This window comes from Boleophthalmus pectinirostris, unplaced genomic scaffold (genome assembly GCF_026225935.1).
Source record: "Boleophthalmus pectinirostris isolate CB_2022bp ecotype Guang Dong unplaced genomic scaffold, ASM2622593v1 HiC_scaffold_13, whole genome shotgun sequence".
NCBI classification, from domain to species: domain Eukaryota; kingdom Metazoa; phylum Chordata; class Actinopteri; order Gobiiformes; family Gobiidae; genus Boleophthalmus; species Boleophthalmus pectinirostris.
Window position 1 is genome coordinate 14,668,326 of NW_026571036.1, and position 15,183 is coordinate 14,683,508.

A 15,183-nucleotide genomic window follows, 5' to 3' on the forward strand; every position below is an offset into this window, starting at 1 on the left:
CGGCAGATATATGGAAAACTTGATAATATAGCAATCGTTGAGTATATTCTCTATAAATAAAACTGTAAAAAATGGGGAAGTTATATAGCTTTTGTGGGTAATTTTATGGTCCATTCACGTTTTGAGGTGAGACAAGACATTTATAGGCACATTTAGTAGATTCCTGATCCACTGTGAAAATATTATCTACTCTTATTTTTACTACAAAATTTTTTATGTAGTTATTTATTTTTTATAGATTAAATCATTGGTGTACTACATGTATGTCCAGTGCAGTTATTTTAGAATATAAATTTGTTTAATATATTTTTGTTTAACTCTGACCTGTGTGCAGATTTAATAGATTTTTTAAAATAAATTCAATAGACCCACTATGCCACATTATCTGAAATAACCAGTACGATTGTAATGTTGTACGCTTTTGTGTATGACTCATGTACTCGCTGTTCTCTCAGATTATGTGCTTGCTTTCACTCTAGGACATTTGGGAGAATTCACCTGATCAGAGCATGGACAGGAGCTGGACACCCACCTTCCTCCTCCTCCTCCTCCTCCTCCTCCTCCTCCCTGTACATGGAGCCCAGATGCACGTAGATGTTTACTGAATAGCAGCAGCAACAACAGGCTTGGGTCCACAGCAGAGCGCCAGAGTGGGTGTCTCTTCATTTACATATGACTTTTTATAAAACCGCATCCGTGGTTGCAGTAAAAGTCACTAATCAGTAATTAAGTCAATAATTAGATATGATTTGTGGTGTGTGTTTACGTACACAATTGAAATCTGAGCATAAAAAACACCTGGTTGCATGTATTTTTTTAGAGCAACTGTTGTATTTGTAAGGTTTTTGCATAGTTTTCCTTGTCAAAACCTGCACAAGTGTTAACAATCAGAAAGAAATCAGATTACTCACACCAGATGTAACTGTTTAGGACATTTCTTTAATCTGACAAATGAACTCCAGAAATCATAAAATTAAAGGTGCTATATTACGCAAGATTGACCATGCTAGAATGTTACCGCATTAAAAACATATCTGGAGTTGTGTTTTGTTTCATTCACACATGTTTTAGTAAATCTGCGTTATTAGTCTGTCTACGTTTTCAAAGCTCAAAATGTAGTGTAGCGGTAGTTTTCAAATGAACAGCTCTTTTTACGTTTTGTTTAGTAAAGATTGGTAATTCCAGGGCTGAAATTATCCAAAATATTCTAGTGAAGGTGTATAGAGTTTAAAAACACACTGAAGCACTTCCAGGGTTACTGTTTTCTGTCTGAGAGAAGAGCTCAGCCTAAATATGGAGGGTTTGTGTGTTAAATATGTGTGAATGAAACAAAACACAACTCCAGGTCTATGATGAGGAAACAACACTGTAACGAAGCTGCCAGTGTCTCATCTCACAACTGTGTCAGCACCTATAAATCACCCTTCAGATTAGATAGATGATAGATGCCCTGTCACTTACTGTTACAAGTTTTAATTAAGGCATTGATCTTTACAATCATTAACTTATTTTCTGTCAAATTAAGCATTTCTAACTACATAGACTTCCGTTTCCTTTTTGCCATTTTATTCAAGGGGAAGAATTCCAATTTGAACATTATTTTTTCTTTCTTATGGGGAAATGGTTTGTTTTGTTTTCATTTATTAGTGTTATCAAACCCCGTTCATGTATTTTTATTTTTTTTTGTGTGTGTGTATTTCTTCAGTTTAAGGTGTCACATGACTTGACCAGAGGTTGGACTGCTGTAAAAACATAAGGATTCTCCAACTAATATTCTGGTGAGTAGTGCACTTTTGATTGTCTGATTTATTTATTAATTCATTTCAGAACAGTGCATATTTCTAAATGCATCAGGAATAGGGGTGTGCAAAAATATCGAAATATCATGATATTAAATTTGGTGAGTATTGTTGCTGTGGAGTGCCATATTGATATATCATTGTTTTGGGGTTTTTTGGAATCTTTTAGCAATTTTTTTGTGACCAAACTTCAGTTTTGATGTGTATTTATTGTAAGTGAACTTGTTTATGCAATACACTTGACATATTCACTGATTTGTGGATTAAAATAGATGTATTTCTTATTAACTTTGAACAAGTAGTGATTTAATAAGGAAATGTTGCTACTAAAATTTGTTTGGTTCTTAAAAAACAGCAATACATCATGTGTGAAATAGTAGTTATCTCATGTATTACCATTTTGTGATACTATTTTATCGTGAGCCATGTATCGAGTATTGTATCGAATCTTGAGGGGCCTTGAGATTTCCAGACCTAAGCAGCAAGCAGCTTCAACATAAATATTCCAAAGTTAGCACAGCAGCAAAATTTTAGTCATTGGCAAAAGGCAAAAATCATTAAACGTTCAATATCCAAATCTAAATCCACTTTATTTATGTAGCACATTTTACAAACAAAGCATTTCCAAAAGTGCTGAGATCATAAAATGAAGACAACAAAAAGGTAAATTGCTCAAATTTGGTTATACCAGTCCTAAAACAATAAAACCAGTAAAACCAAATAAAAGCAAAACCATAAATATCATAAAATAGGAGTAGATGAGTAAAATAAATCAAATAAATGAGTCAACAACAGGTGCATTTCTTGACAACAGATACATAACATAACACATCTTAGACATAACAAAGAAAACAGAGACTATTTACAGTCAGAACCTCCTTGGGTGTATTTTAAAGGTTATTCTGTTATTTTTGTGCAATACATGGAATAGAAACAAAGACTATCATACATTTTTAACCAGAGCGCCTTAAGGTGTTGCCATCTGTGCTGTGAAAAAAATCTAATTTCAGTTAAGTTAATTGACACTTGAATAAATGAATCATAAGTCATAATTGCCAAACAAAACAAAAAATCTGTAATTGTAATTGTTAATGTTGGTGGTGTCTCGGAGACTTTTTTTTAACGAAAAGTGCTTTGACTTTTAAAAAAAAACAAAAAGAAGAAGGTTGAATAATTGAGTAATTTACCATTTTATAGTGTCCTGAGTAGGAATTGGAGTCCCTCAAGATCTGATCCGATACTTGTTATATGACTCATATGATATTTGGCTATACATGCAATAATTGATATATTGCACATGATATTCTGAAATATACCACTATTTTTAAGAAACAAATACATTTTAATAGCAGTGTTTTTTTTGTTAAACCATAGCGATAATTGCCAAATTGCAAAAAACAGAGGCAAGGAAAATATTTGTACCTTTTTTGTCAATAGTGTAATTTGGTAATGTTTTGGTGGTATTTTAAAAACACTAGACTATCGTAACATAACATTAGTAGCTACTTTCTCCAGACCTTATGATACCCAAGGATTTTCATTTCCCTCGATGGAGTAAACTGTTTGGTATGTGCTGCAACAATTGTACGTGCCATGACATGAAGATGCTGAGCGAGCAGGTTCTCCCATGATTCCTGGATGACAGATGTTTGTTGAGCAGGACACGTCAGGACAGGCGGATGAACCAGCGTTACCTTACAGAGGACATGAAATATGTTATGTGTACACGTTACCATGGCAACCGGCTGGCATAAGTGTGCATGACATCTGCAGAGTGTGAAAGTGCATATGACAGGTTTTCATGTTTTTTTATCATGACTTGGTGCCTGTGTAAATATTTATCATTGATGAGTTAAGTGTCAGTTTCTGGAAAAAAGCTGAAAAGTGCAAAAACACAGGAAGTAGTGATGAGTTCTCAAAATACATCTACCTATGTCATCGACACCCAAAATGTCATCCAAAAAGCGGAGGGAGTTTACATGCAAAGAAGTCATTTTGCTGGTAGTTTAAACAAAATAAAGATCGCTTTTTATTAGTCTAATCATAACTATTATGTAGTTTAGAAAAGTTTTCTGCTGTCTATCCATCCAAGAAGTAAAATTCTGAACCTGACTTAAATTAAAGTACTAGAAAAAGTTAGAGTCTTTTAGTAAATTCTTAAATCTAATTATGTTAACCGTGTTCACATGAAAAGTTTAGTATGCATTTTAAGTAGTGGTTCTGAGTACAGAGCTGCAAGACTAATTACAATCAAAATCTGAATGGATGCAATAAGCAAATCGCAAAGGCTGCAGTTTTGAAGTGTCATAATTTTTTCACAATATCCTGTTTTCCTCTGCATAAAAACTGCTAACCTTGTAGTCTGAAATGTGATTCTTGTTTTAGTTTGTCAGTTCATATTTCATATTGTCCAGAACGCATTTAAAATATGAACTCTGAAGAGGATAATATTACTAAAACATAAATCGCAAATCTAATTACCAGAAAAAATTCAATTGGAAACGTTTCTAATTGAGTGAAAGCTAAATGGTTTGTCACTAGTTCTGAGTCTGTGCCTAGACACGCAATGCTCTGGGAACCTGTAAATTGGTGGAAGTGGTGGCTCTGCGCTCTCAGATGAGTCACAGCAGAGTGAGTCAGCGTCATAGCTACAGCGTTCAAGCGGTCGGACCCAGAGTCTTTGTCTGAGCACAGGATGGGGCATGTGCACAGACACACAGCTGACAGAGAGTTCAATGTCCTTAGTGAGGGTGAGCCACTGTCATCTTAGGTGAGAGACATGCGGTGTCTGCAGGTCTAAAGGTACGATATGTAGAGGAACTGTGCCAGATTGAGTTCAAATGAAATGTTTCTATGCATTTTGGTTAAATATAGGACCTTTTTGGATGCAAATGTTGATGGATAATATGCACAATACTCAAATATCAAACTCATCTCAATGCAAAGCTCCCTTTTTACAGAACATAAAATGCATTTATGTACATAGTCCCACACAGAGAGCGCATGATACTAACTAGTAACTTATCCTGTTCATGGGTTGAGGAATGATGAAAAATTAGGCTGGTGAAAGAAAATATATCTTCTGAACATGAAGTTAAAGTCCATTCCATATGCAAATTGTAAATTTATAGAATATTTATTTTCAACGCAGAATAATAGTTTCTTTTTCACATATTCTCATAGTCATACTACCATTTGTAAATGATCAAAACAATTTACAGTATTGATACCTGCTGAAATGAGTATCTAGTTTCGGTACTAGTATGGCATTGATTAGTATCTGAGTTTCAGTTCTTGACAACTAATTGGTGTTTATTTTTGATTTTAGCCCTTTCCCTTTTTTATGGAGTAAGAAAGCTGTCAAAAATATCATACTTTTTGCATTGCATTTTCCGCACTATAGTAGAATTCATTCATAAACAAAGCAGAGGAGGATTTTAAAAGACTGAAGCGTGACTGGACACATTCCTCTGAAACCCTATCACAGAAACAGTCTTCTGCGGCGGTGGTCCCTTCACACGCCTTCCTCATCGTGAGCATATAGCTTGGGGTGGTCTTTGAATCCTGTGACCCCCTCCTCTTTAGTTCATTTATTGATCTCCTGGCCCTCCCCCTCTGCTCCTGTCTGCTCCTGTCTGCCCCTGTCTGCTCCTCTGGTCTCAGCGTTGGGTCTTGAGCAACGAGAGGTCATCGGGTGCACCAGTGACACTATGGACTCTGTAATTACATTCCTCTCATGTGTTAGCGACTGGAGGAACGGGAGCAGCAGAGAAAGTGAGACCAAAGTCAAAGGGTCACTCCAAGCAAAGGGCATTTTAATAATTCAAGCATTAAATTGTCCAAATGTAACAAACCCCCAAACTAGTTACTTTTAAAAGGACACAGACTAGGCAGCGTTACCATGTTGTGTGCATGTAATAGTGCATAGATGAGGGGAGTATGTAGGAATCTGCCCCACCCCTTTCTCTTGGCTGCTCTCCGGGTTTGGTAGTACATGCTTTGAAAAACAACCTAAACCAGTGCTTCTCAAACTGTGGTACATGGGCTGCTTCTGGTGGTACTCAGGCTCCATATTCCAAATTTAGTGTTTGCTTATTTTAAAGTCTGTAATTCACATTTTTGTTTTTCTTTGAGACTGTTTTTCTTCCAGTGATACAATTCTTTTTAGTTCTTTCTTCTTAGTTTTGACATAATTTAGATCTCTTGGTTGAATGGTTCTATTATAGACTTTGTTTAGAGCTGGTGGTAATTCTAAACTACAGGGTTAGCGTTTTTTTATGGAGAATAAGGATGTTTTGTTAAAAATGATGGTTCTTCAAAAATGTATAAATTACAGCCTTTACAATTTACTAATTACGTCCATTCAAACTGCGTTTTTAGGTCGATTGTGATTAATCTTGCGACCCTATCAAGTCATAATGCGTAATAATAGCAGATCTTGTGTAGTATATGTGTGTGTTTGTCATTAGATTCAATTGTTGGCCATAGAATATTGTGAGCAGGCTTGAAGCGGGTTAATTCTTCCTTGACCTGTATTCTTGTTATTTGTGTAGGCGTGTGAGTGCATGGAGTACGGTGAATGGTCCATCAACAACGGAATAGTTCGTTCATATCTCTCCCAAGAACATACCGGTAATTGGTTGCGTTCAGTGACACAACATTCTAGAATTCGTATAGTTAAGAACTGAGCTGTAGAATCGGTCAGAATTCTATGGTAGTATTTGCCTTTAAACTGTCATGTTGTAGATTTGTTGACCGGGTTTGTGGTTAATGCAATTTCAATAGGGCGTACCACAAGCCTGCAAAATTACCGTCCATGATTCACTGAAACTGAAAACAATTAAAAAGTCAAAGGCTGTGTGACAAATATGCAAAACGGAGAAAAGGACACATTTTCCCACTGTACTGTGTTGTGAAAGTTGGCCCATGTGCAGTGACTAATGGAGAGCTTTCATTCATACAGTATTATGTGGGATGGATCTGCATAACACAACTCGCTCTTCCCTCATTTGGATGCTTTGTGGCGCTTTAATCTCTGACATAAAAGTTTGCCTCCTGAGTTAAACTTACGTGGAGGCATCAATAAACATTCTTCAAACCACCTCTGTAGAACCACCTTCTTTTGTTGTTGTTTGCTGTTTTGACAAATGAACTGCTATTATTAGTCCCATATCAAAATGCACAATGGGCCTACCATTATTTTAATATAATCCACGTATTATTCTGTGCTATATGTGCTTCCAATGGTTACAATGCCTGGGAAGATTAAGGTAAATGTTATTGTTTGTGTACTGGCATTCATTGTTTTAAGCTTTCTTTGATTGTGCTTATTGCATTGATGAGAATCTGTAGTTACAATCCTGGCACAATCCTTTTAGGCCTACATACCCACAGCAAACACTTCAAATAGTCTCGTTTTTCAGGTGTGTGAATGGGAGAAGCCCAATCGCGCCTTTCGCTTCTCTGTATGGAGGAGACACCGATGGTTGGATTCACTAGAGCAGCATGCTGAGGGGCGGGCACAGCGTTATCCATAGTGCAATTCTTCAACCACTGGTGCGCTTATTGGCCGGAGTAGCCTCACGCTTCGCGCCGTTCCCAACGCAGTGGCCCCAGAGCTCAGAGCGATGTTGTGAATGAGGGGCCGGCTGACGTCAGCGGCTGAATGTCAACAATGTAGAGGCTGAGAGTGTAGGGCAATAGAGAGAGTAGGGCAATAGAGAGGAGGCGGTACAGGCGAGGAGAACAAACAGCGGAGAAGGAACGGATCGACACGCGCACGACCACGCGCATGCACAAGGGCCACGGTACACCGGAGAGTCACGGTGTAGTGTTTGGGGGGAAATCAGCGAGTAGTGGTGCGGAGGTGGAGACTGTGGAGAAGCGACTACATCATGTGAGAGAAGTTAGAGCGGCGGACAAAGGGCTGAAGGATACGAGCAGAAGAGAAAGTCAAAGGTGAGGCACGGCGAGCACGTTTCTGCCGCTATTCTGCTTCTGTCAGTGCACCGGTCACCGCGCGTTCTTGGAGAGCGCCCACTGGAGACTTAGCTATTGTTGCAAACTTGGTTAAACGTAGTGGCGAGTTCACCCTGACTTATGCCCTGCTGTGTAGTGGAAAAGTCAGCGGCAGAAAAAGAGCGAGAGTAAACCGCATGTCGATAGTGAGTTGGGTGTGAACGCGAGTGGAGCTCTCAAAACACGAACGTGGACCACATCCTGTTGTGCTCTGAGTCACAGCAGCGTTTGTCAGGACTAGAGCTAAACAAAGTAGCGCTCCAAAGGAGCCAATTCCAAACCGCGTTGAGCGTAGCCTACTGACTATCAATGACACACTCCACTCGGACACCGTGGACGTGAAAGCGTTTAACGTGACTCATTTTTAAGTTATTTAGCCTCAACACTTACTCAGCGGTGGTCACTGTCTGTGCAGTTTAACCGTTCAGTGGGCTTCGTTATAAATATATATGTGATAACCTATTCATAAACAACAAGAAGCTAATTTTACTTAAATGCATGATGACTGAACTGCTCGCTTTGACAGATCTGCTGCTGCACAATCTGTCCCCCTGTGGCACCGCTCTATTGTCAGGGAGCTCTTCTCCCCAATTATTAGTGCGTTTATTTTTATTTTTATTTATTTTTTGACTGTTTCAACACAGTAGCTACACAGTTAGACCATTGTACATATGTAATGCAATGAACAAAAGACAACGTTGCGCTCCCGGAACCATGCTGAATTTACGCGCCAGTACTGTAACTATTCTGCTGTTGGTGGTTGTGAACAGCTTTGGTATGCGCACGAAGTAGTAGTAGCTTAGTAGTAGTCGTAGTGGTAGTGGTTATAAGTGAGGAGCATACAGTACACGCTTACGTTAATCCTCATTAAAAACCACATGTAGATTTGCTGTGTAACGACGGACGTTGTTTGACCTGAGCTAGGTCAGATGAACGATATGTTAATTTCCTTGCTTCTGTTTTTCCTCAACCACTGCCTCTGACAAAAGACTGCTGCCATCAGGTGTGCGGCTGTTTCTGTTGGTCATGTTTAAAAGCGCTGCGTCTTTACGCGTGGCGGTCATGCATTGTCATGAGAGGAGGACAGCAGCGGACCTTGTCAGCCATTCTTTTGTATGGAGCTTATTATTATTACGTTGTTATCTTTATGTTGTTTTTATGTCGGCTGTCATTCCTTTTGGTCACATCGTAAATACAAAGCAATTGTTTTGTACAAAGATTTGAGCATTTGTTGCCAGTGTATTTTTTTACATTCGCGTAGGCAATTGTCTGTGATTAGGTCGAATCTAGCCCTTGCCACTGCTTGCTTACTGCTTCATGTTAAAGGTGAGCGAGCTGTTTGGTCCACGCGTGACCGTGAGGCAGCACATGAGCTGTGGTGACATCTCTTTGTCTCCTTTTCTGCTGATGCACCGCAACGGTCTGTGTCACTGCGCGTATATGCGGCTTCCTATCCAAGCGCATGCGACTGGTAGGCTGTTTGAGGGGTTCGGTCCAGTTCGCCTTAATGTATGGCCACATACTGTGAAACAGATTGTTAATATGTCTCTGTCATAGTGCTGTTTCATCACTCACACTGAATAGGCTGATGTTGCACAATCACTCATCCTCCTTTACGTACAGACATTTGACCATGTCAGCGCAGATACTTATATGATGTTTATTCAGAATGGCAGAATGGCGTGCTTCATTGGGACTAACAATTTCATGAAACAATGCCCTTTAAATATACACTTGTTAAGTGTCACATAGTCTTCAAATTTACTAATATCCTTATAACCACCTCTGAGCTCCCTCATTCTCACAATCTTATGTGTACCATTATATTTTTTATTATACACATTTTCTGTAATGGTCACTGTCCTGTTACAAATGAGGTGCTGTGTAAATCTGTAAATGCCAGTGCACTATGTGTTCTTTGTTCAGTCTCCTGCTCACTGTACTGGTGAGGGCTTCCGTCATTGGCCTTATGTAACCTGATTCACAGTAACAGTAACAGTAGTATTTCATTAGCAGTAATTGTTCACTTGTGACCAAAGGAAGACTGATTCCTCTGAGAGCATCTGTTTGAGAGCTGCATGTCAGTAATCATGTCATGCTTTTTGTCCCAGGCACCTGTACCACTACATCCTGATTATCTGAAGTGCCTGCATCCTCTACCAAAACAATAGCATCGCAACATTTATTTCACTGTTAGAGGATGGTAATGATACTGTGGCGAAAAGGTATTTTGCCATATGTCAAGACACATAGGCTATTTATTTGTCAATGTTAATATATAATAATGGTCACTGGAGATATATTTCATTAGATAATTAAAACAATTGAAAGAATAGGAAAAAATAGAACATGTTTTTAGTGTGTATGGGCTGTATCTAAGGTTGCAGTGATGCCATATATTTCTTCTGGATTTGTAATGATTAAAAAATTAGCCCGATAAAAGAAGGTTAAATGTATGTGGAAAGTTCAAATAGTCAAATTTGAAATGGATAACACCTGAGAATGCCATTCTCTTCTGACCTCAGAAGCAAAGCAGGGTTGGGTCTGTTTAGTACAGAATTGAAGATCTGCCTGCTATATCAGGCACTGTAGCGGGATAGCAGTGACTATTATGCTGACTGTTTCTGTGTTCTTGGGCAAACACTTTACCCACCTTGACTCCAGTCTTCATGGCTGCTGATGTATGAATGAGAGGGTGTTTGTGAAAGCAGGACAAAGGATGGCTAATTTGATCAGTTTACAGCATGTATTTTGTATGCACACATTGTACTATCCCAATCAAAAATAATAACTGAACATAATGGGACCATAGCCCTCATAAACCCCATGTACATCGCTGCAGAGGACAGTTCTTGTGTAGATCAGAAGTGTTCCCATCACTGCCCCTAGTCAGCACAAAGGCATGTGGGAGTGGGCCCCAGCCAGCACGGAGGAGCAAGACCATCCCAGATGGACTTGAATAAAATAAATAAGAATTAAAGTCTTAGACTATAATGCTGAATTTAGTTTATGCAGAAAACACTGAATTTGCTTTGGGAAGAGAGAGCTCTCTTTTGAGGCAAAGCAGTCATCACACTTTTCTAATCATATTGCTTGATCCTGATTTGTTTTGGTTTTGTTTTATCAAAAACAAATACAAATATTTTCAATATTTATTTCCTGAAAATAAATCATGTGATAATTAACTTTTGCATTGTAAAGCAAAAATAGGATAAGCTTAAGTCATACTTTATTGTCCCCATATGGCAATTTGTCCTCAGAACCAGTGATCTCCAGCACAGTGCTCGAGGACCCACCTGTGTAGTCTTGTTGCTAGGCATGGTCAGGACTCAGAGACCACCAGATGGAAGATCTGACCTATGTGTTTTGTGTGAAATTGTCAAATTTCACTCAATTTCTTCCAAAGTCTGAACGAGGGTCAATGAGGGTGTTTTTCTGACAGAGGACTGGGTGTTGATCTAGAAATTACTGAATCGATCTCAGTTAAAAATTAATTTATTGCACAGCCTTAGTTTTAATATTACTGGAAAATTATTAAACCAATAACCTCAGCATTAAATGCCAATATATTGATGTCAGTAAACAAAGACTATTACAAAGAAAAGCCTATGCTTGTCACTTCTGCTTTGTGTCTGATTACTTTGTTAGTGTAATGCTGCTTGCAGAAGCAGGACTATGTGTGTCCTCTGAGGTCACATCCTGATCTGGACACTCTTTTGTTCACTACACCGCTCCTGTTTGGGACTACATTAGTATGCAGCTCTGCTTGTGCACTGTCGACACAAACAAGGCTGTCTAAGAACTGTCCCAACAAATAAGTACTTATAGTCAAAGGAAGAATACTTAAAATGGTTGTAATTTGATCTGCGAAATTGTGCTAATGACCAGCTGGTATGTGACACCTGTTGTAGAATACCATGAGTGGCAGTTGAGATGACTGATGCTGATGCTGGCTGTTTTTGAAGCGCTGGAGCGTGGTGTGGTTTGGCGAGGGGGGGGGGTATTTCCTGTTAGATGTGCAGGTGGGAGGGTGAACCACTTCCTGTTGAGCCCACACCTCTACTCACCTTTCAATCATTCAGACCCCGCCCAGTTGACATGACAGAGGTGTGCTGCCTGTGAGTTTAAGGGGCTGTTGTCAGTGGTGTGGGTTTTTGGGTCTTGTTTTCTCTGAGTTTTTGTTTTTTTATCACAGTGTTCTATAAAGAAACCAAAATCATTCATTTGACAGATGTTGTTGTCAGTCGTCAGTGTGGTAAATCTAATGTGCCTGTACTGTTGAAAACTACTGTATCAAATAGCTTCAAAATGTGCACTTCCATTTAAAAACCTTTCTGTTACAAAGGAACTCGAGCTTCCTTTTGTCATTTCCTCTCCAGGTGCAAGAAAACTGTCACGGAACGCACACTATCAAAAAAGTACAATAATACAGTGCGTAATGTGCCAGTGTGACTCTTTGACATCTCACGTGCTTCCAGTGTTTTAATGTGTTCCAGAAAGAAACAAAGGCGCTGATTGTGAACTATTAGGCTCATGTCAGACTGTGGCTGAGTGGCAGAGGGCAGCAGCTAAGCTACTCCGCTGGGAGCTGTCAGGGCCTGGCTGTGTACACCCATGAGGGCACTATGTCTGCAGCAAAACACACACAGTCTTCCACTTTGACCTTCAGCTCATACAGTCATGAGCACTCACTGATCATGTGACCATCTCATACTCAACTCTGGGTCTAGCTGAGCCACGACATTCTGCCTGATGCACTACGAGGAATGACTTTCAATTTAACCTTAACATTGACTTAGATTTGAATGCTTCCATGATCTTATGTCCTTGTGTCCTCGTGTTCCAGTCCTCCTTGTTGTTGCTGCTGTGGTCTGAGGGCCTGTCACTGTCCGGCCTGTCTCCACTGGTCTCCAGATGAAGTGTCTGAATGAGTTCATTGTTGGTGCCATGAGGCATGTGGCCTGCACTTCTGACTCGGAGTGGGAGAATCCAGCCCATTCTCTCCTGGAATGTCTTTGAATGGGTTTGTTTGGTGCTTCAGTCACAGACATGAGCACAGACTCTAGACATGGGATGAGGCCCATGAACGTGATGGTCTAGTCTGTCTATGGAACACTTCAGGATGCCTCTTCACTCCAACAATCTGTAGAGCTGAAGAGCAGCTTTAACTCCTTTCTTGGCTTTCTCTAATTTGAAAAACATTTGTTGTCCATTATTTTGTCCATTTATTGGATGATGTACAGTATTCAGCAAGTGACTTTGCTGATATTCAGACAACTATACTCTGACTAGCATTTACTATTAAATACACTCCAGTGCTAAATCTTGTGGTGCTACAGCATCCTGGACTGCGCTGTAGTGTCTGCTCCTCTGGATTCCTGCTTCATGATGTCATGTTTGGATGATGTGTACATAGTGAGTGTGCAGACATCAAAACAAAAGAATATATCCTCCCCCTGCAGCCACTTGGGCCACATCATTTGTGCTTGACGTGCCGCGGACCTCCAGAGGGGCACACAGCGGAGAGGCTTTGACGCGCGTGAGAACACCGCCGTCTCCTGCTTCTCAAGTTACGGGCCTCTGAAATCCTGTGAGCGGTCTATAAGTGGATCTATAGACTGTCCGCTCCTTTTATACAAGTGGGAGCCTCCATGCTCTGAATGAGCTGGACCACACCAGCGCCTCAGAGGCAGGAAGGAGCTGGGACTGGCCCCACGCACAGGTTGTGGTGGCGTACAAGATTAGTTACAGCTAGTTCTACAGATTGATTGGTCAGGTCATGTATTGTATTGAGTGGAGTTACATTGACATTGACTTTTGCGTGTGGTCCATAGTTTCTGCAGAACATTTGTGTTGGTTAAATCCTTATAAAGAAAGAATGGTCAAAATATGTGTGTTTTGGGGAAGGAGCAGTCAACCGCCATGTGTTGTAGAGCATTACACAGCTGCTAAAGTGACTAAAAGCTGATGTCACACACTCACTGTGTATGGTGTGCACATTTGCTAATATGTACCAAATTCATTGTATGAGAAATCACTTACGTATAGTATTTAATGCGTTTGATATCCCACCCCGAAACATGCCCATAGATTTTTTTTTTTCCTTTCTCTAAGTTAGTTTATAGTGAGGAATGTGTTGTACAGATGTATAAAGTGTGGCACAAACAACTTCCAGAGTGTGTCTGTGGAGCAAAGCAGGGACAACAGCCTGTCCCCAGAGGTCCTGTCCAGTGATGGCGCTGTGCAGGGGCTACTGGGGGTTATCCCTGATGGACAGGAGCTTATTTAGATCCCTCTTCTCAGCCCTAGATGAGAGTGAGTCAAGTTCTGTACCCATTACAGGTACTGCTTTCCTTACCATCTTATCCAAAGTCCTATTGCCTTAAACTTTACAAAGTTTTTAACAATGTTCCATCATCAAAAACATATAGATGTTGTGCTTGCTTCAGTTACTATGTAAATTATCCTGTCTCCCTCCCTAGTTTTGTTAGTTTCTAAAGCTTGAATAGTGCATTATATCAGCCGCTTAAACATTACAGCCTCAACAATAGCCTCAGTTCTTGTTTTGTGAGAGCGACCTGTGCAATGTGAAGGCGGCGTGGCCTGGAGTGGAGTGTTAGTGTAAACCATGAGCTGACATACTGTGTTGTCTATTTTTATCCCTGCTGTCTCACGTATCGCCTCCCGGGCCGTGAGCTATAGGATATTTCGGGACACTCTTGGGTGCCTCTCCCTGACAGTTGATCTCTCGGTGTGGTGTGTGGAGAGAGGCAGGGCGGGCGGCTCCTGTCATGTGCGCCCGGCTCATTCATTAGAGTTTAGAGTGGGCTAGTGGGCTCCTGCCAGCCTCTCTGCAGCCTGTGTGTTTGTGGAGCTGATCGGATCCAGATGCATGCCGAACGCCTGCGTGGCTCCCAGATTTAAAGGCACAGTGCTGGGTCACAGGGTGAGCTCTTTGGACTTTGGTGCAGCCAGTGGTTTGAGGCCTCCTGTGGGGTCAAATACGAGAATAACACTGTTGCTCTGTGGCTCATGGGTTTGGTAGCAGTACATGTTCTAATGTTGTTGTGGCCCCACTGAGATTTGAACACTCGCTCTGACAGTGTGCTAAATGCTAAATGCTTTTAATTCTTCCTTCAAATCATACAACCACATTTTAATAGCTTCATAATATAGACATTGTGCTTATTATTCACATTTTGCTTATTCTCAATATCAATATTTTAACACATAAGTTTTATGCCATACAGTTTTTTTGTTGTTGTTGTTGTTGTTGTTTTTCTGTGCAACAAACACAGCCAAAGTGAAAAAAAAAAGAAAACATGCTTTGGAGACATACAGAAAGTTACATAGTGTGGCTTTAAAT

General features: G+C 40.2%; 1 protein-coding gene across 2 annotated transcripts in view; it reads left to right on the plus strand.

The window, feature by feature from the left end:
- The first annotated feature begins 597 nt into the window (after positions 1–597).
- bach2b (BTB and CNC homology 1, basic leucine zipper transcription factor 2b) overlaps positions 598–15,183 on the plus strand; it is a 43,347-nt gene continuing 28,761 nt past the window's right edge. The window contains exons 1-2 of one of the 2 annotated variants that reach the window (XM_055149334.1): positions 598–650; positions 1,706–1,778. The gene's annotated coding sequence lies outside the window, so the exon portion shown is untranslated. Of the gene's footprint in view, positions 651–1,705; positions 1,779–7,384; positions 7,758–15,183 lie in introns of those variants that run through there. The other variant, XM_055149333.1, reaches the window with a different exon arrangement.